Source organism: Tupaia chinensis, unplaced genomic scaffold (assembly GCF_000334495.1).
Source record: "Tupaia chinensis unplaced genomic scaffold, TupChi_1.0 Scaffold000374_1, whole genome shotgun sequence".
NCBI classification, from domain to species: Eukaryota; Metazoa; Chordata; class Mammalia; order Scandentia; family Tupaiidae; genus Tupaia; species Tupaia belangeri.
In genome coordinates, this window is record NW_006159872.1 from 199,982 (window position 1) to 220,010 (window position 20,029).

Genomic DNA, 20,029 nt, shown 5'->3' on the forward strand with positions numbered 1-20,029 from the left:
AACATATAGTAATCTAATAGCTATAAATAGTTATGTATTAATAGGAAGAACATGTTATTAACTGTCTTAAGATAAAAATCGAAGCATTGAAAATTTTCAGCATTGTAATAGTTAACTATATTTGAAAGGATTTCATTTTGCAAAGTATCAATTAGATATACGAATACAAAGAACACTCTGCATTTTGGACATGAAGAAATTCTTTTGAGATTGCAAAGATAGAAACAAGGAGGAAGCACTGCCTATTCATATACACGATTTTCCTAAGTTAGAAGTTCTGGATGAAAGATCTCAAACGTAAGGATTTATAAATGAATTGTTAAAAAGTCTGTGAACTCCACAAGAGTTTGTGTGAAATTATGACTGTGTGTATCCTTTGTATTTTTCTAAAGAGAATTTAAATGTTTTATTAAATTCTGAACATGCAGCATCTAAACAGTAGTATCCCCTCTTATATTTTGGGATTAGTGGGAGTTTTTGAGAAGCAGATGATACTATGCTTATTAGCAAAGTGATTCTCACTTAGTAAACACACAAATGTTAGTTGTCATTATTATTCCCCTAAAAGATTAGTCTTATGCATTAGAGAAAAATCAAACCCTTCAAAGATAAGGAATTTTTGTTCTTGGTTTTCATTATTCACGAACTTTTGAAAAACAAAAGCTATTTTAGTGGAGAAGCTTAGTATTTCGTTTTTGACAATGTAAAGAGAAAAATAATTTAATCGGTCCAACCACTGTGGAGAACAATTTGGAGATTCCTCAAAAATCTACAAATAGAACTACCATATGATCCAGCAGTCCCACTCCTTGGTATCTACCTGAAGGACAGAAGAATACTTAATCGAAAAAGTGCTTACACATCGATGTTTATTACGGCACTTTTCACGATTGCTAAGTCATGGAAACAACCTAAATGCCCACGAACTGATGAATGGTTAGAAAAACTGTGGCACATATACTCAATGGAATACTATTCATCCATAAAAAACAACAAAACCCTGGGCTTTTGAAAGGAAGTGGATGAATATGGAATTTATGAAGGCGAGGCATTGTATGTCCCCCCTTAATATATACCGAGTGTCTGCACTCTAATACACACACACACACACACACACACACACATATATATTTGAAACCATAAAAAAAGAGAGAGAAAAATAATTTTATACTTGAATTAGGTTCATTCAGCAAATATTTTTCTTTTTAAATTTGCTACAGGGCGTGTGCACTCACCTCGGAGAGACAGAGGTTGATGGAGGGGAGAGAGGAAACACCAGCTAGAGGGGATGACCGTGCAGCAGTCCCTTCTCCATTTTCCTTTTGGGATTTTAGGCATGCATGCACATGCACCCAGAATGTTTTTTAAGCTTCCAAGTCCAGGACTCAAATAGCACAGTTGGCCATTTGCCTTAACCACCAGTAGCCTTAACCACCACAACACTGGATGGCCCACATTCAACCAATTTTTTACACCTGTTTAACCAGTAACAGTTATTGAATATCAGGTAGTTGTCAGACACTGTGCTTTGTCAGCCCTTGTTAAATAATAGAGAATAAGGCACAGAGGTTCATTGTTTCATGGAAATTATAGTGGAGGAAATGGATAATAAGAAAAAATTACATTATATGTTGTTAACATTGCAATAAAGGAGGGAGAGAGTTCATCATTAGATGAAAGCATGAAATGGGGAGGCCTAATTCATACAGATTTCCCTAAGAACTTGAGTCTAAACAATGGCCTGAAGGACAAAGAGCAGTAAGCTTAGTAAACAGAATTCTACTTGTTCGTTTGTTTATTTATTTATTTATTTATTGAATTCCAATTTTTTATTTGTTTGTTTATTGAATTCCAAAACATCCAGCACTATTGTAGTCCCTGGTTTATATTAAAGGCCTACTTCTTGACCTAATTGATTTTTAGCTTAATGAAAGAAGACAAACAGTGCACTGGTAACTAAGCAAATATATGATGGTAGGATGGAGGAAAATGCTATAATTAATAATAGTTATGATATGGCGTAAAGGTGGAGGAACTATAACTAGACAAAATTATTAATGATGGCTTGTTTATAAAAGGTTGAAACTTGAAGGACGAGAAGCCATAGTGAAGAGTATGTTTCAAGATACAAGGAGCTCTCAGATATTTGACACTGAAAAAAGCTTTATGTGATAGAAGAGAGAATGGTGAGAGATGTGATGAAAGAAAGAAACCAGACCATGTGTTAATTATGGAGGGGACCAGCAGTTGGCATAATGGCTGTGTCGCATGTAGTCGACCTCAGTTCAAGTCCCAGATCCAGTGGCTTAAACTCACGCCGGTTGTGTATGCGTGTCTGCCCAAGATCCCCAGAGAATGGAAGAGAAGAGATTGCAACTTGGCCATCTCCCCTAGGGGGTGATTTCTCGCTTTCTGTCTTTCTGTCTTTCTGGTGAGCACATGTGTCCTATAGCAAAAACCTCTCCAAAAAAAAAAAAAAAGAAAAGAAAATTTTGGGGGCCAGCAGATGGCATGGTGGTTAAGGGCGCTGGATTCTTACATGGCCAACCACGGTTCAGGTCCTGTACTTGGCGGCTTGCTTTCTCACTTTCCCTTTATCTCTCCCTCTCGCTGGTCAAATTAAAAATAATAGTAGCGGGACCAGCAGTTAGCTATGATGGCTATGTCGCTGGACTCCCACGTAGTTGACCGCGGTTCAAGTCCCGGACCCAGTGGCTTAAACTCACGTCTGGTGCGTGTGCGTGCGTGCCCAAGATCCCGAGAGGAGAAGGGATTGCGGCGTGGCTATCCCCTCTGGGGGGTGATTTCTTGCTTTCTATCTCTCTGTCTCTCTCTGGTGAGCGCATGTGCCCTATAGCAAAAACCTCTCCAAAAAAAAAAAATAATAATAATAATAGCAACAAATGGAAATAAATAAATAATTCTTTAAAAAGAAAGAATTTTGGGGGCCAGCAGGTGGCATGGTGATTAAGGGCGCTGGACTCCCACATGGCTGACTGTGGTTCGAGTCTGGGACCTGGCAGCTTGTTTCCTCACTTTCCCTTTCCCCTTTCTCTCCCTCTCTCCCTCACCCTCTCTCTCTCTCTCTCTCTCTGCCCCTCTATATTCAAATGAAAATAAAGTTAAGTAATTCTTTAAAAAAAAATAGAAGAAAGAAAGAATTTTGAATTTGGTGACTAGATAGTGGCACAGGGGGAAAACACAACACTCTGTTAGGCAATTCTGCATGGGACAGTTCCTGGTTCACATCTAAAGGCTTCTCTGAGTATGTCAGGTACACACTTGCCCATGATCTAGGGCTGACTAAAGACTCTAGAAATCACCCCATGGGGGGATGGCCACACCATGCCAAATCCCTTCACCTCTGTTTTTCTCTCAGGATTTTGGGCATGCATGCACACATGCCCACCATGAGTTTTAAGCCACCAGGTCATATACTTGAACCGTGGTCAACTACATGGGAGTTCAGTGATGTAACCATTATGCCATCTGCTTGCCCCAAGTTCTTGTTATATTCTGATTGCCAATCCCTTTGCTGACTTACATTTGCAAATCTATTTTTCCATTCATTGGGTTATCTCTTCATTATTTCCTTGGTTCCTGTGTAAACACTAAATTGTAAAGAAGAAAAATTACAAGAAAAGTTGTTAGTAGGCATCATTTGGATGATCATTTGGAAGATTGGTGGTGCTGTGACCTGAGTCACAAGATTGAAGGAAGACTAGATGTACAGAAGAGCACAATTTTTAACCTACAGAGTTTGTGTGCCTGTAGAATATTGAGATGGAGATGTTAAGGAAGTAAAGAAATAGCTAATTTTGGGTCTCAGTGGAAAAGATTGAATGGAAGTTAGAGTATTTTATTGAAAGCCCCTGTTCCACTATCTAGTTACCAAATTAAAAATTCTTTCTTTTAAAAGTTTTATTTATTTATTTCCATTTTTTATTATTATTATTTTTAATTTGACCAAAATAGAGTTGGGAGGGAGCAGACTCAAAACATCTATACAACTTTGTAACTAGAGCATCAAGAAAAATAATTCTAGAAGGTAACAGCAGTTATAATACCATTTAAATTGCTTAATAAGGAAATACCACAATAAGCATAGTTATCAATTTTTAAAGAAAAGATAGTTTGATAATAGAGGCTCTAAAGAAGGTTTGAAAGGCCAGCCAGTGGTGTGGTGGTGAAGGCAGCTGGATTCCATATGACCAACTGTGCATTTTCGGTTACAGACCCACCAGCTTGATAAACACACTAGGTACTTGTGTATTCATGCCCAAAATTTTGAAGAGAGGTTCAAATGAAGGGTAAGGGGTTGCTGCGTGACCACTTTCTGTCTCTCCCTCTGTCTCTCTTTCTTCCCCTGCCCCACAGTGTACAGAGTATACATGCTCTCTGGCAAATTAAAAATAAATAAAAAAGAAGTGTTGAAGTATAAAAGGATGTCATTAGCATATAAATTTAGCAGTGCCAGAGAGATCTAGATCTAGCTTATTACCTTTTTTTAATTTTTATTTGTTTCACAACAACTGTGAGAAACCACACAATAAACTCTTATAGGAAAGTCTGTGTCTAGTAGGAGCCAAAAGGAAAAATATGGGATGAATGGGCATTTGGAACAGAACTGCATTGCTCCGTGGCTTTCTGCGTTTAGTTTTTGTTAGCATACTCTGTTTGGCTGCTGATTTTGTGCTGTAGTAATATTGAGTCATCGGGAAACTCATGAGGGATTTTTGATTAGAACAACAGAAAAATACATCATGACTTTCCTGATGACCTAATTTGTGTGCTGCAAAATATTTATGTATTTCGAAAAATCTTACGTAAAATAACACAGCTTGCATATGTATAGTCATATAACAGTACACAGGGCATATAGAGTAAAAATTAAAAGATGTTGACAGTGCTGAGGAGATTTAGTATTTAAGGCATGGGTTAAAAATTGTCAGCCATGGGGCTGGCAAGTGGCATGGTGGTTAAAGGTGCTGGACTCCCACATGGCCGACAACGGTTCAAGTCTCGGACCTGGTGTCTTGCTTTCTCATTTCCTCTCTCTCTCTCTCTGTCTCTCTCAGATCAAACTGGAAAAAAATAATGATAATAATAATAAATAAAGTTAAATAAAATAATTATTTAAAAAAATTTTTTTTGTCAGCATTTGGACCAGGCAGTGGTATGGAAGTTAAGGCTCCTGGACCCCACTTGGCTTTCTGCAAGATTTGAGTCCCAGACCTGGCACCTTGAGAAACATGCTAGGTCCATGTATTTGGGTCAGGGGTGCACATGTGTGTGTGTTCCCATGCACCCAAAATCCCAAAAGGAGAATGGGTAGAGGAGATTGCAGCATGGCCCTCCCTTGGGGTGTGCTTTCTCACTTTTTCTGTCGGTTGCTCTCTTTGTCTCTCTGGTGAGCAAATACACCCTATAGCAAATTAAGAAGGAAAAAAAGTCAAGTTTTGGTTTTCCTGTGACTGATGATCTCTACCGTCTTTAAAATAGCTAAATTTAAAAAATCTGGACATAAAGTTGTAATTCTACTTCTCAAATCAGAACATGTGGTAACAGTCAAGAGAGCTGGATATGGCTGACCGCAGTTCAAATCCTGGCCCCAGTTGATTGAAAGACACACCAGCATTATGTCATGCATGCTCAACATGCATGCCCAAAACCCCAACAGGATAGAGTAGAGCAGAAGGGATTGTGATGTTATCATGCCACATTGGGTGGTATTTCTTCCTCTGTGTCTCTCTCTGGCCAGTGCATGTGCCCTCTCACAAAAAAAAAAAAAAAAAAAAAAAAAAAGGCAGCAGTCAGTTCACATTTTCTGAATGAAAGTGACGACTGCTGTTCAGTAGCGATAAGAGATAGTCTTTCCATTTATCACAGCCTTGACAGTTTTGTGTTGTGTATATCTGGACTTCAGCTACTTAAGCAGGGAATATTTGAATTTAAGGTCCCTAATTTAAGAGTTGTGAGAAGAAACTTTTTAAAGTTTTTTTTTGTTTGTGTTTAAGAATTATTTTATTTACTTTATTTATTTGACCAGAGAGGGGAATGTGGGGAGAGATAGAGAAAGAGAAAGCTAGTCGCCAGGCCCAGGACTCCAGCTGCTTTCAGCCATATGGGAGTCCAGCACCCTTAACCTGCCAGCCCCATGAGAAGAAACTTACAAAGGAGTGGGGAATGAAAACAGTGGATGTCAGCTAGTAGAGTTTTCAGGGAATGAGAGAGCCAGCAGACAATTCTAACATATACAAAAATATCTCCTTTAAGAATAAAAACTTTGGGACCAGCAGGTGGCATGGTAGTTAAAGGCATTGGATTCCCATAATACAGACCGCTGTTCAAGTCCTTGACCTGGTGGCTTGCTTTTTCTTTCTCTCTCTGTCCCCTTCTAGTCAAATAGAAATAAACAAATGAATAAATAAATAAAGTTAAATAAAATAATTCTTTAAAAAAAAGAATAAAACCTTTTTCTTCTTTTTTTTTTTTTTATTTAGGTTTTTGCTATTGGTCACATGCACTCACCAGAGAGGGAGAGGGAGAAGGAGGGAGGGAGGGAAGCAGAGAGGGAAAGGGAGAAATGACTCACCAGGGAGGATGACCATACTATAATCCCGCCTCTTCCATTCTCCTCTTGGAATTTTTGGAACGCACACACATGTGCCTGGTTTGATTTTCAAGCTGCTAGGTCCAGGACTTGAACTGCCTTCGACCATATGAGAATCTGCTGCCTTAACCCCTCGGTACCTGCTGGTCCCAAAACTTTTTTATTTTTTGAGAAAAATGCACTAAGACCTCTCTGAAGTCACTATTTTGACATTAGTTCTCTGTTACCAATTGGATGTTACACAATTCAGTTCCATTCTGGGATCTACCTAGAGTTAGTGAAGATCCCACAAATTAAGAGATAAGTCCAAGTAAGACTGCTTCTACTTCAGATCCCCATCACAAGTTTTGGTGTTCACAAGCCACCCATAATTCTGCTTGGCCTGCTAAAAATTTGGGACTTTATCTTAATAACCTCAATTTCAGTAACTTGTTAGAATGACTCCTAGAACTGAAAGCACCATACTATGATTGTATTTTTATCGTAAAGGATACAGATCAAGAACAACCAGTTGAAAAGAATCATAGGACAATGTTTGGTAGAAGAGGACAGAGCATTCTGATGCCCTCTCCTTATGGGATCTGGGCACATTACCCTCACAGCACATCATTTTGTTCAACCTAGAACCTCCACTGAACCTCAATTTAGAGTTTTTGTTGGTCTTTCATTACATATGTATGATTGATTAAATCATTGACCATATGATTCTAGTTCTCTTCAACTCCTTGGATGTTGGCCTGGCCCAAAATTTCAACCCTCTAACCATGTGATTAACCTTTCTAGTGAACCAGCTTCCATCCTTAAGTTATCTCAGGGCCCAGGACTGGCAGGTGGTGTGGTGGTTAAGGGCGTTGGACTCCCACATGGCCAACTGTGGTTCCAGTCCCAGACCTAGTCCCTCTCTGGTTAAAATTTAAATAAATAAAGTTAAACAAAATAATCCTTTTTTTTTTTGGAGAGATTTTTGCTACAGGGCACGTGCGCTCACCAGACAGAGACAGAGAGACAGAAAGCAGGAAATCCCTCCCTGGGGGGATGGTCACGCCGCAATCCCTTCTCCTCCATTTTCCTCTCGGGATCTTGGGCGCACACGCGCCCGGCGTGAGTTTTAAGCCACTGGGTCTGGGATGCGAACCGCGGTCGACTACGTGGGAGTCCAGCGACATAGCCATTACGCTAACTGCTGGTTCCCAACAAAATAATCCTTTTTTTAAAAAATTATCTAAGGGCCCACTATAAAGCCACCTCATTGGCATAACTTAAGACATTCCTATCCTACAGGAAATTCTCCAGGTTTTTGAAGGTCTGTTTCAGGAACTAGGAATAAAGATCAGCCATATTCTTTATAATATCACCAGTCTAAATTCTTTTGTTAATTGCTTTCTCTCTTGGAATCTTTACATCTTTTTGCTTTCTCTCTTGGAATCTTTACATCTTTTTCACAATTACTCTCTTGACCAGTGGATGGAGATGTGAATTGATTTTCTAATAGGATTTTATTATGCATTTGTCAGGTAGACATGAAAATAAATTTAGCTATCCTCTTGACAAAAACCAGTTGAGAAAAAAATTTTCTTGGTGTAGCAAAATAATAGGAAAAAATACTAAATCGAACTCAGATATCTTGTAATCTGATGACTTTGAAAATCAGAACTTATTTTGTTTACAAAAGACTATGTATTTGATTTTTGTTTTTAACTATTTCCTTATGGTAACTGTCCTTTCGGCAAACATTATTTTGTGTCTGCTGTGTTCTGGGTACAAAGAATGCAGTCGTGAATAAGATACAGCTTCTGCCCTTGGGAACTTATAGCTTATCAGAGAACATGTAAAAATAATTATTGGTAATTCCTCATACTGGAAATACTGAGAAGATATTTTTGGGAGAAATGAAGGACTGGACTCATGCTTTCAAAAGGACTGGGAAGGGGAACCAGCAGGTGGTGTAGCGTTTAAGATACTAGACTCCCAGGTGGTCAACCACAGCTCGGATCCCAGACCCCGCAGTTTTAAACTCCCATTGGGCATGTGTATGTGCGTTCCCAAAATCCTGAAAGGAGAATGGAGAAGAAACAGTGGCTGGCCATCCCTGCTGGGGGGTAATTTCTCACTTCCTGTCTCTCTCTCTCTAATAGCAAAAAAAAAAAAAAAATCACTTCTTAAAAAAAGAAACTGTGAAGGAGTAATGAGTTTATCATTATGGTGAAGTCTGTTCTTACCAAGAAATCATCTTTGTATAGTTTGGAGATGTGAACTATGTTTACTTAGTAAAGTTTTTATAGCCCAATATTCAACCCAAGAGATGAAGGTAGAAAGGCTGGCATGGGATAGATCATAAAACTGCTCATTTATATAAGATACTACAGAGTTTAGTGTTTACCATATTAGCAATAAAAGGCTAAGGATTTTTGGTAGGCCAGACAGTAGCACAGCGGTAAAATGAGACACTGCAAAGCTGACCTACATTGGAAGCTTTCTGGTTCTTGTTCTGAGACCAAGCTGAATACACTATGCATGTGCATACCCGTGAGTGGAGGCTGACTGAAACTGGAGGTGGATTGTGGTGCCAGCATCCTATTGGGAATGCTATCTGTCTATGTCATATTTCTCACTCGTGTAAAAAATAAACTGTAAAAAAAGTAGTAAGCAATTTTAAGAAGAATGATTTGTTGAGGTTACATTGACAGAATTGCAAAGACATCAGGTGAATCCAGTTTAGAAATTCCAAGCAAAATTTTAGGAGGACCTAACCAACATAGTGATATAAAAGACATGTATTTTATATTCAGAAGGAGCAGATAAGAAGTAAGGAAATGGTGAGTTGTTTAGAATGGCTCCCAGAGTTCAATGAAGGTTTATGCGATTAAGCAAAATGAGGTATGCAAAAGAAGGTTGGAAATAGAAAATAGATATATATTTTATACTGTTTTGAGGGACATAGGATCTGTAGCTCAAAAGAACGATCAAATCTGAAGGTTAAAATTTCATGTAAGTGATTGTACAAGCCATGAAAATAAATGATAATATTTAGGGTGAACATATTTTTCAGAAAGCTTATAGTCAAAAAATGTCAAGTGCTGGGACCAGAAGTTAGCATAATGGCAATGTCACTAGCCTCCCATGTAGTCGACTGTGGTTCGAGTCCCAGACCCGGTGGCTTAAACTCACACTAGGTACATGTGAGTGCATGCCCAAGATCCCGAGAGGAGAATGGAGAAGAAGGGATTGCAGCATGGCCATCCCCCAATGGGGGATGATTTCTCACTTTCTGTCTCTGTCTTTCTGGCGAGTGCTTGCATCCTATAGCAAAAACCTTTCAAAAGAATAAAAGTCAATTGCTTGTGAGAGATCAGTTGGATAAGGACTGAAAGTAGACAGCTGACTTGGCCATTAGATTGTCTTTTTTGTTCTGAGAGCAGTTTGCATGATGACAGATAGTAGATTTTTAGAGACTGAGGAATTAATGAAAAGCGAGAAATTACAGGCCATCAAAATTCTTAACTCCTTTGGGTTAGCCCCATAGTCTAGTGGTTAAGGGAGTCAGATTCCACATGACTGACCTTGGTTTGAATCCCAGTCCTCATGGTTTGAAAAAATACTCTGGGTACTTGTGCATATGTGCAACCAAAATCTTGGCAGGATAGAGAAATAGAGTAGTTGCAATTGTAGGATGACCACACACAATTATTGCTTTCTTCCTCTCTTTCTCTTTGTCTCTCTTGTGAGTTTATATTTAAAAATAAACAATTTTAATGGAAATTAAAAGGGGGGATATAAGATGGCATAATGGTAATGTCACTGGACTCATGGCCGACTGTGGTTTGAGTCCTGGACCCAGTGGCTTGAAACTTAAGCCAGGCGCATATGCATGCATGCCTAAAATCCTGAAGGGAGAATGGAGAAGAGATTGTACTGTGGCCATCCCCCTGGGAGGTGATTTCTCACTCTCTGTCTCTCTGGTGAATGCATGTGCCCTACAGCAAAAATCTCTTTTAAAAAATTTATTTTAGATATAAATCAAATTCTTAACACTTTTAAATTTTACTATTTTTTCATTTTACTCTTTTTCTTTATGAGAGAAAGCAAACAGAAGGAAGTTATTTTTGGCAAGGTCTTGCCATTTCTTAATCCACTTGCCTCGGCTTCCAGATAATTGTGATTACAGCTGTGTGCTACTGCACTCAGCCCATTTTGGTTTATCTCAAAGTTGAACCAGGATCTCTGTATGGTCCTAGCCTGTCATAACAGGTGGACCCTCTCACTGTTTTTTTGTTTTTGTTTTTTAAGAATTATTTTAGTTAACTTTTATTTCTTTATTTTAATTTGACCAGATAGGGACAGAATGAGAGTGAGAAAAAGTAAGAAAGCAAGTTGCCAGGTCTAGGACACAAACTGCCATCAGCCATGAGGGAGTCCAGTGTCCTTAACCACCATGCCACCTGGCAGCCCCTCACTGTTTTCTTTTGTAGCAGTTCTGGATGCTTTATTTATTCTTTTCTTTTAATTGCATAGTTTGTTAAAGGAATTGCATTTTCTGTATCTTTGCTTCTATGTCCAATAGTTTTTACTTTTAAAGTATGCAAATAAAAAATGGCATAATCTCGTTATTTTAAATCAATTCCTTCAATATTCAGTTGATTTTTTTTTCACTTATAACTTCATAACTTGAAAATAGACTCATTTTACATTAATTTGTAACCATTTTAAAATGCCCCAGAACTGGGGCTGGCAGATGACTTGGTTGCTAAGGAATCTGGATTCCCACATGGCTGACCATGATTTGAGTCCCAGACCTGGCAGCTTGCTTTCTCACTCTCTCTCTCTTTCTCTTCTCCCCCTCCTTCTATGGACAAATTTAAATTAATTAATTAACTAATTTTAAAAGTTTCTTATTAGAAAAAGTCTCAGAATTACTTTTAAAAATTGTTAATCACCTTTGTCACATTGTTATTCTGAAACAGCTCCCAGTACCAAAAATGGAACAGTTTAAAGAACAAAATAAATACTGACAGTATTGGATTATAACTTAAATGTAATTGTTGATGAATCTATGCTCATATAAATAAGTAAGTAAATAAATACATAATGGAAAAGGACAAACCTTTCTTATAGAAGAGTTCCAAATAATATTTGTAGATCATCACTTTCCAGAAGATGAAGCCTAATTCCTTTCTCTCTCTCTTTTTTTTAAGGTTTTTGCCATAGGGCACATGAACTGCAGGAGAGACAGGCAGACAGACAAACAGAGTGAAAGTGAGAAATCACACCTCCCCCAGGTTAGATAGCCACACCATAATCCCTTCTTTTCCATTCTCCTCTCAGGTTTCTGGGTACACATGAATGTGCGCCTTGTGTGGTTTTTAAGCCACCAAATCTGAGACTTGTGTCATGGTTAGCCATGTGGAAATCCAACCACCGCACCATCTATTCCCCCACCCCTTTTGTTTAATGTGGGCTAGATAGTAGTAACTTACTCCAAAGAACAGAGAGGGAGAGGGAAAAATCTTAACTATGGTGAAGAAGCCCGGCAGGCAGTACATTAACCAAGTGCAAGTTTAACTTCATCAACGACAAGGCATGATGATATCATATACTATCTGATATAATATTGTAAGAAGGGAATTTTATTCCTATGTATTTTTCACAAAAACCTATAACTCTAGTCTTTTGTCAGGGACACAAATTTAAAAGGCATCTTCTACAATGACCTCATTTATACTACTGAAAACTGAAGGAAAACTGAAAAGAAAAAAAGAAAAATTGACAAACTGTCACAGGTCAGAGGAGATAGGACAACTAAATTCAGTATGATATACCCTTCCATGAGACTATGCTTCGTTGTTTCACCCCAACCCCCTTAGTAATTCCGTTCATTTATCTATGGTTGGTAAACATAAAATAGGTCCAGGGAGGAAAGTGTTTCTGACCTGGAATGACTGATATACCATCCCTGTTTTATGACTCCGTTGGCTGTACAAAGCAGAACTTCCAGCCTGATTTCAAAAATGGCAGAGCAGTAGCTTGAAGTATTTTGGACCTTGAAACAGGAAGAGGACTTAAGTGAAAAAATGTAGTGAAATATGAGCAAAGTATGGAATTTGGTAAAATTTCAGTTTTTTAGTTTTGACAAATACCGTAGTCATGTAAGATGTTAACATTAAGGAAAGTTGGGTAAAGGATATAGGAGAATTTTCTATTATACTATCTTTGCAACTTTTTCATAAATCGGAAGTTCTTCCAATATAATGAGGTGTGTGTGTATGAGCTTATAACGGCTTTTGCTATGTAGTGACCCTCTTGTCTCAGCCTTCTAAATAGCTGGAATTGATACACACTCTTTGCCTGATTTTCAGGGTGGACTGGGAAGAGTTTACTGTTTTTCTTAAAGCAGAGTATGAATTGTTAAGAAAAATATCTCTGATAAATTAAGAAATAGTAAGTTCCAAAATCTCAAACTGGGGACCAGCAAGTTAAGGCACTGGACTCTCCCACATAGCTGTCTGCAGTTCTAGTACTAGACCTGTCAGCTTGCTTTCTTACTTGCCCTCCTTCTCTCTTGCATTCTGGTGTGTGCATATGCCCTATAGCAAATTTAAAAACAATAATACAGTAAATTAAATTTTAAAAATCTCAAAGGAAAATATTAAAGATTCTTTACTGTTTGTATTGAGTAGATTTATTGTGTTACTTGGACAAAACAGGCATAATTGATAAATTATGTTTATACAAATTTTAGAAAAATTATTGAAATCAGATTGGGACATAGATATATGTAACCTGGAGCAAGGAATTTAAACTTTCTCTCCTTGTTTCGCAGATAAAGAATCACACTGACTTACCCCTGTAGCATTTTTAGAGTAAATAAATTAAATCTCATACATAAAACATTAAAAAGAATAAAATAAGTCTAATCATTTTATAAATTATATACATCTTTTGGTTAGGGTATTTTTCGGACTTACACTATTCTATACAAACCATTATGCACTTACAATCTATAATGTGTAAAATTACACAGTGTGATTCTTACAGTGTAAAATCAGCTTAATGGAGATGAAATTGTAGTAAAATTATATACTTCCCTGAAACCATGCTTCTTCATTCCACCCCCAATCCCCTTAGTAATTCTGTTAATTTATCTATGGTAGGTAAACATGAAATAGGTCCAGTGAGGAAAATGTTTCTGACCTGGAATGGCAGATATTCCGTCCCTGTTTTTTTATACCTGGCTGTACAAAGCAGAACTTACCGCCTCATTTCAGAAATGGAAGAGCAGTAGCTTGAAGAATTTTGCATTTAACATTTATAGCTTCCGAGTTATAGATTAAGCAGGCAGTGGTACATTTTCTGGGTGACTTACTGCATGTAAATATTACACAATTTTTGATTAACTCAGTGCTAATAACCATTTTGTTCCCCAAGAATAAATGAGAACAAAATCTTTTTGTTTGAAAAGTGTTTTCACTGATTAAAACAAAGTATATGAAGTTTTGCTTTAACTGAATAGTCATTGTTCAGAATTTGATGATTTGATGATGATTCTGTACAGTTGTACTTAAGATAAGCCCATGTGGAAGATAAGTATAAAATGTGATGAAAGCAGAAAATTGATTATGGTTAGTATATATAGTTCTGGGAATTTCCAGAGGAATTTCATCCATTTCAGTGAATGATGACTTGGTTATTTTAAAAAATGACCTAACAAGAGGGAGAAAAACACAGACTTTTTAGATTAAAAATTGCCAGCACAGGCTCTGAATCATTCTCTCTTATAGTGTATTTAATTGATGAGTCAGATCAAATGTATTGCTTTCTGTAAATGTATTTCCCACAATTGGAAACAGCTGTTTTTATTGTGGAATCAACTTTTATCTCAACATTTCAGTTCATTCATAAGAACTTTCCAAGATTGCTATGAGCTATGAACTGTAGCACAGGCTTCAGAACTTGAATCTGGGAACAAAAAACTTTATCAGAAGTTTTCAAATAGTTTGATATTTTGTTTATATTCTTTTACTATGGTAACCATTTTTATTACAACCAATTTTGATTTAGTCATTGTTTAGCAAATATTTCCAGATAGCATTGACTTTCTAATACTAAAAGAAGAATTTATTTTTTAAAACTAAAATTTGTAACATGCTTTGGTTTTAGTGGGAAAGAGAGACTTAGAACTAAGTTGATACCATCTTTGAACTGATGACTGCATAGTATCGTTCCAAAACTAGCACACTTAATCTATTTTTCCTGATTTACCTAAGAGTATTCCTAGCATTAGAAACGTCAAACATTCTTGTCAGTAAAACCATTTTCTACTGGCCTTTAGAGTTGAGCTTCAAAGTATGACCAAAATTCAGACTATATTCGATTATATAGGTTTTAAAAAGTGACTTTAGAGCAAAAAATATACTTTGTCCAAATGTTGGTTCTTTTGCTAATTTATATTTGGTACCAGGGGAATTCTTTGTTTTCTTAGCTACGGTACTCAGGGCTATTTAGAAGTAGTTAGGTTGAGTCTTTATTTTTATCTTTTCTTTATAATGCCTTTATCTCCAAGAAAGACTATATCAGCGGAAATATTCTCCATTTATTCTGATATCTTTATGTCCCCACACCCAGGCATCTATAAAATTAGTATTCCTTTTTAATGTTTGATTTGTGTCACTTTCATCTATGTAGACATCAATCAAGATCTCTTATGACAAGTCAGCTTCAGAAGAGCTCTTGGTCTCTGCTTATTTTTGTGTATAATATAATGATTTTCTAATTCTTATCACTTCATAATCTAGTTGTGTTCTTATTCCTTTTGCAGCTTTCTGCATTCTCATCTGTAATTTTACCTTATAGCTTTACTATAAAAGTATCATCTTTCTTTTTTGTGTAAATTGACATAACTTGCCTCAGAACCTTTAGAAGTTCATCAAATAATAGATAAAATCATTAATTTGTAACCATTTTAAAATGCCCCAGAACTGGGGCTGGCAGATGACTTGGTTGCTAAGGAATCTGGATGCCCACATGGCTGACCATGATTTGAGTCCCAGACCTGGCAGCTTGCTTTCTCACTCTCTCTTCTCCCCCTCCTTCTATGGACAAATTTAAATTAATTAATTAACTAATTTTAAAAGTTTCTTATTAGAAAAAGTCTCAGAATTACTTTTAAAAATTGTTAATCACCTTTGTCACATTGTTATTCTGAAACAGCTCCCAGTACCAAAAATGGAACAGTTTAAAGAACAAAATAAATACTGACAGTATTGGATTATAACTTAAATGTAATTGTTGATGAATCTATGCTCATATAAATAAGTAAGTAAATAAATACATAATGGAAAAGGACAAACCTTTCTTATAGAAGAGTTCCAAATAATATTTGTAGATCATCACTTTCCAGAAGATGAAGCCTAATTCCTTTCTCTCTCTCTTTTTTTTAAGATTTTTGCCATAGGGCACATGAACTGCAGGAGAGACAGGCAGACAGACAAACAGAGTGAAAGTGAGAAATCACACCTCCCCCAGGTTAGATAGCCACACCATAATCCCTTCTTTTCCATTCTCCTCTCAGGTTTCTGGGTACACATGAATGTGCGCCTTGTGTGGTTTTTAAGCCACCAAATCTGAGACTTGTGTCATGGTTAGCCATGTGGAAATCCAACCACCGCACCATCTATTCCCCCACCCCTTTTGTTTAATGTGGGCTAGATAGTAGTAACTTACTCCAAAGAACAGAGAGGGAGAGGGAAAAATCTTAACTATGGTGAAGAAGCCCGGCAGGCAGTACATTAACCAAGTGCAAGTTTAACTTCATCAACGACAAGGCATGATGATATCATATACTATCTGATATAATATTGTAAGAAGGGAATTTTATTCCTATGTATTTTTCACAAAAACCTATAACTCTAGTCTTTTGTCAGGGACACAAATTTAAAAGGCATCTTCTACAATGACCTCATTTATACTACTGAAAACTGAAGGAAAACTGAAAAGAAAAAAAGAAAAATTGACAAACTGTCACAGGTCAGAGGAGATAGGACAACTAAATTCAGTATGATATACCCTTCCATGAGACTATGCTTCGTTGTTTCACCCCAACCCCCTTAGTAATTCCGTTCATTTATCTATGGTTGGTAAACATAAAATAGGTCCAGGGAGGAAAGTGTTTCTGACCTGGAATGACTGATATACCATCCCTGTTTTATGACTCCGTTGGCTGTACAAAGCAGAACTTCCAGCCTGATTTCAAAAATGGCAGAGCAGTAGCTTGAAGTATTTTGGACCTTGAAACAGGAAGAGGACTTAAGTGAAAAAATGTAGTGAAATATGAGCAAAGTATGGAATTTGGTAAAATTTCAGTTTTTTAGTTTTGACAAATACCGTAGTCATGTAAGATGTTAACATTAAGGAAAGTTGGGTAAAGGATATAGGAGAATTTTCTATTATACTATCTTTGCAACTTTTTCATAAATCGGAAGTTCTTCCAATATAATGAGGTGTGTGTGTATGAGCTTATAACGGCTTTTGCTATGTAGTGACCCTCTTGTCTCAGCCTTCTAAATAGCTGGAATTGATACACACTCTTTGCCTGATTTTCAGGGTGGACTGGGAAGAGTTTACTGTTTTTCTTAAAGCAGAGTATGAATTGTTAAGAAAAATATCTCTGATAAATTAAGAAATAGTAAGTTCCAAAATCTCAAACTGGGGACCAGCAAGTTAAGGCACTGGACTCTCCCACATAGCTGTCTGCAGTTCTAGTACTAGACCTGTCAGCTTGCTTTCTTACTTGCCCTCCTTCTCTCTTGCATTCTGGTGTGTGCATATGCCCTATAGCAAATTTAAAAACAATAATACAGTAAATTAAATTTTAAAAATCTCAGACAAAGGAAAATATTAAAGATTCTTTACTGTTTGTATTGAGTGGATTTATTGTGTTACTTGGACAAAACAGGCATAATTGATAAATTATGTTTATACAAATTTTAGAAAAATTATTGAAATCAGATTGGGACATAGATATATGTAACCTGGAGCAAGGAATTTAAACTTTCTCTCCTTGTTTCGCAGATAAAGAATCACACTGACTTACCCCTGTAGCATTTTTAGAGTAAATAAATTAAATCTCATACATAAAACATTAAAAAGAATAAAATAAGTCTAATCATTTTATAAATTATATACATCTTTTGGTTAGGGTATTTTTCGGACTTACACTATTCTATACAAACCATTATGCACTTACAATCTATAATGTGTAAAATTACACAGTGTGATTCTTACAGTGTAAAATCAGCTTAATGGAGATGAAATTGTAGTAAAATTATATACTTCCCTGAAACCATGCTTCTTCATTCCACCCCCAATCCCCTTAGTAATTCTGTTAATTTATCTATGGTAGGTAAACATGAAATAGGTCCAGTGAGGAAAATGTTTCTGACCTGGAATGGCAGATATTCCGTCCCTGTTTTTTTATACCTGGCTGTACAAAGCAGAACTTACCGCCTCATTTCAGAAATGGAAGAGCAGTAGCTTGAAGAATTTTGCATTTAACATTTATAGCTTCCGAGTTATAGATTAAGCAGGCAGTGGTACATTTTCTGGGTGACTTACTGCATGTAAATATTACACAATTTTTGATTAACTCAGTGCTAATAACCATTTTGTTCCCCAAGAATAAATGAGAACAAAATCTTTTTGTTTGAAAAGTGTTTTCACTGATTAAAACAAAGTATATGAAGTTTTGCTTTAACTGAATAGTCATTGTTCAGAATTTGATGATTTGATGATGATTCTGTACAGTTGTACTTAAGATAAGCCCATGTGGAAGATAAGTATAAAATGTGATGAAAGCAGAAAATTGATTATGGTTAGTATATATAGTTCTGGGAATTTCCAGAGGAATTTCATCCATTTCAGTGAATGATGACTTGGTTATTTTAAAAAATGACCTAACAAGAGGGAGAAAAACACAGACTTTTTAGATTAAAAATTGCCAGCACAGGCTCTGAATCATTCTCTCTTATAGTGTATTTAATTGATGAGTCAGATCAAATGTATTGCTTTCTGTAAATGTATTTCCCACAATTGGAAACAGCTGTTTTTATTGTGGAATCAACTTTTATCTCAACATTTCAGTTCATTCATAAGAACTTTCCAAGATTGCTATGAGCTATGAACTGTAGCACAGGCTTCAGAACTTGAATCTGGGAACAAAAAACTTTATCAGAAGTTTTCAAATAGTTTGATATTTTGTTTATATTCTTTTACTATGGTAACCATTTTTATTACAACCAATTTTGATTTAGTCATTGTTTAGCAAATATTTCCAGATAGCATTGACTTTCTAATACTAAAAGAAGAATTTATTTTTTAAAACTAAAATTTGTAACATGCTTTGGTTTTAGTGGGAAAGAGAGACTTAGAACTAAGTTGATACCATCTTTGAACTGATGACTGCATAGTATCGTTCCAAAACTAGCACACTTAATCTATTTTTCCTGATTTACCTAAGAGTATTCCTAGCATTAGAAACGTCAAACATTCTTGTCAGTAAAACCATTTTCTACTGGCCTTTAGAGTTGAGCTTCAAAGTATGACCAAAATTCAGACTATATTCGATTATATAGGTTTTAAAAAGTGACTTTAGAGCAAAAAATATACTTTGTCCAAATGTTGGTTCTTTTGCTAATTTATATTTGGTACCAGGGGAATTCTTTGTTTTCTTAGCTACGGTACTCAGGGCTATTTAGAAGTAGTTAGGTTGAGTCTTTATTTTTATCTTTTCTTTATAATGCCTTTATCTCCAAGAAAGACTATATCAGCGGAAATATTCTCCATTTATTCTGATATCTTTATGTCCCCACACCCAGGCATCTATAAAATTAGTATTCCTTTTTAATGTTTGATTTGTGTCACTTTCATCTATGTAGACATCAATCAAGATCTCTTATGACAAGTCAGCTTCAGAAGAGCTCTTGGTCTCTGCTTATTTTTGTGTATAATATAATGATTTTCTAATTCTTATCACTTCATAATCTAGTTGTGTTCTTATTCCTTTTGCAGCTTTCTGCATTCTCATCTGTAATTTTACCTTATAGCTTTACTATAAAAGTATCATCTTTCTTTTTTGTGTAAATTGACATAACTTGCCTCAGAACCTTTAGAAGTTCATCAAATAATAGATAAAATCTGTGTTCTATAAGCACTACTTACAATACTCCTTTAGTATGTCTAAGTTAGTTTTTAATTCTTAATTCCCTCTATATCATTCCAGCGTATACTTTTTGTTTAGTCTTTCTACTTTCTAGTAGTTAGCCTTCTTGTTTACAAAAGGTCTTTATTTCTGAAACAAAATAATTTACTCCTAATGATCAACTTACAATTATGCTAATATCTAGTTTTATTTAGATGCATCTTAGT

The 20,029-nt window shown here is 36.2% G+C and overlaps 1 protein-coding gene across 3 annotated transcripts in view; it reads left to right on the forward strand.

Moving 5' to 3' along the window:
• ASH1L (ASH1 like histone lysine methyltransferase) overlaps window positions 1–20,029 on the forward strand; it is a 266,220-nt gene that overhangs the window by 97,716 nt on the left and 148,475 nt on the right. The gene's annotated exons all lie outside the window — the stretch shown is intronic.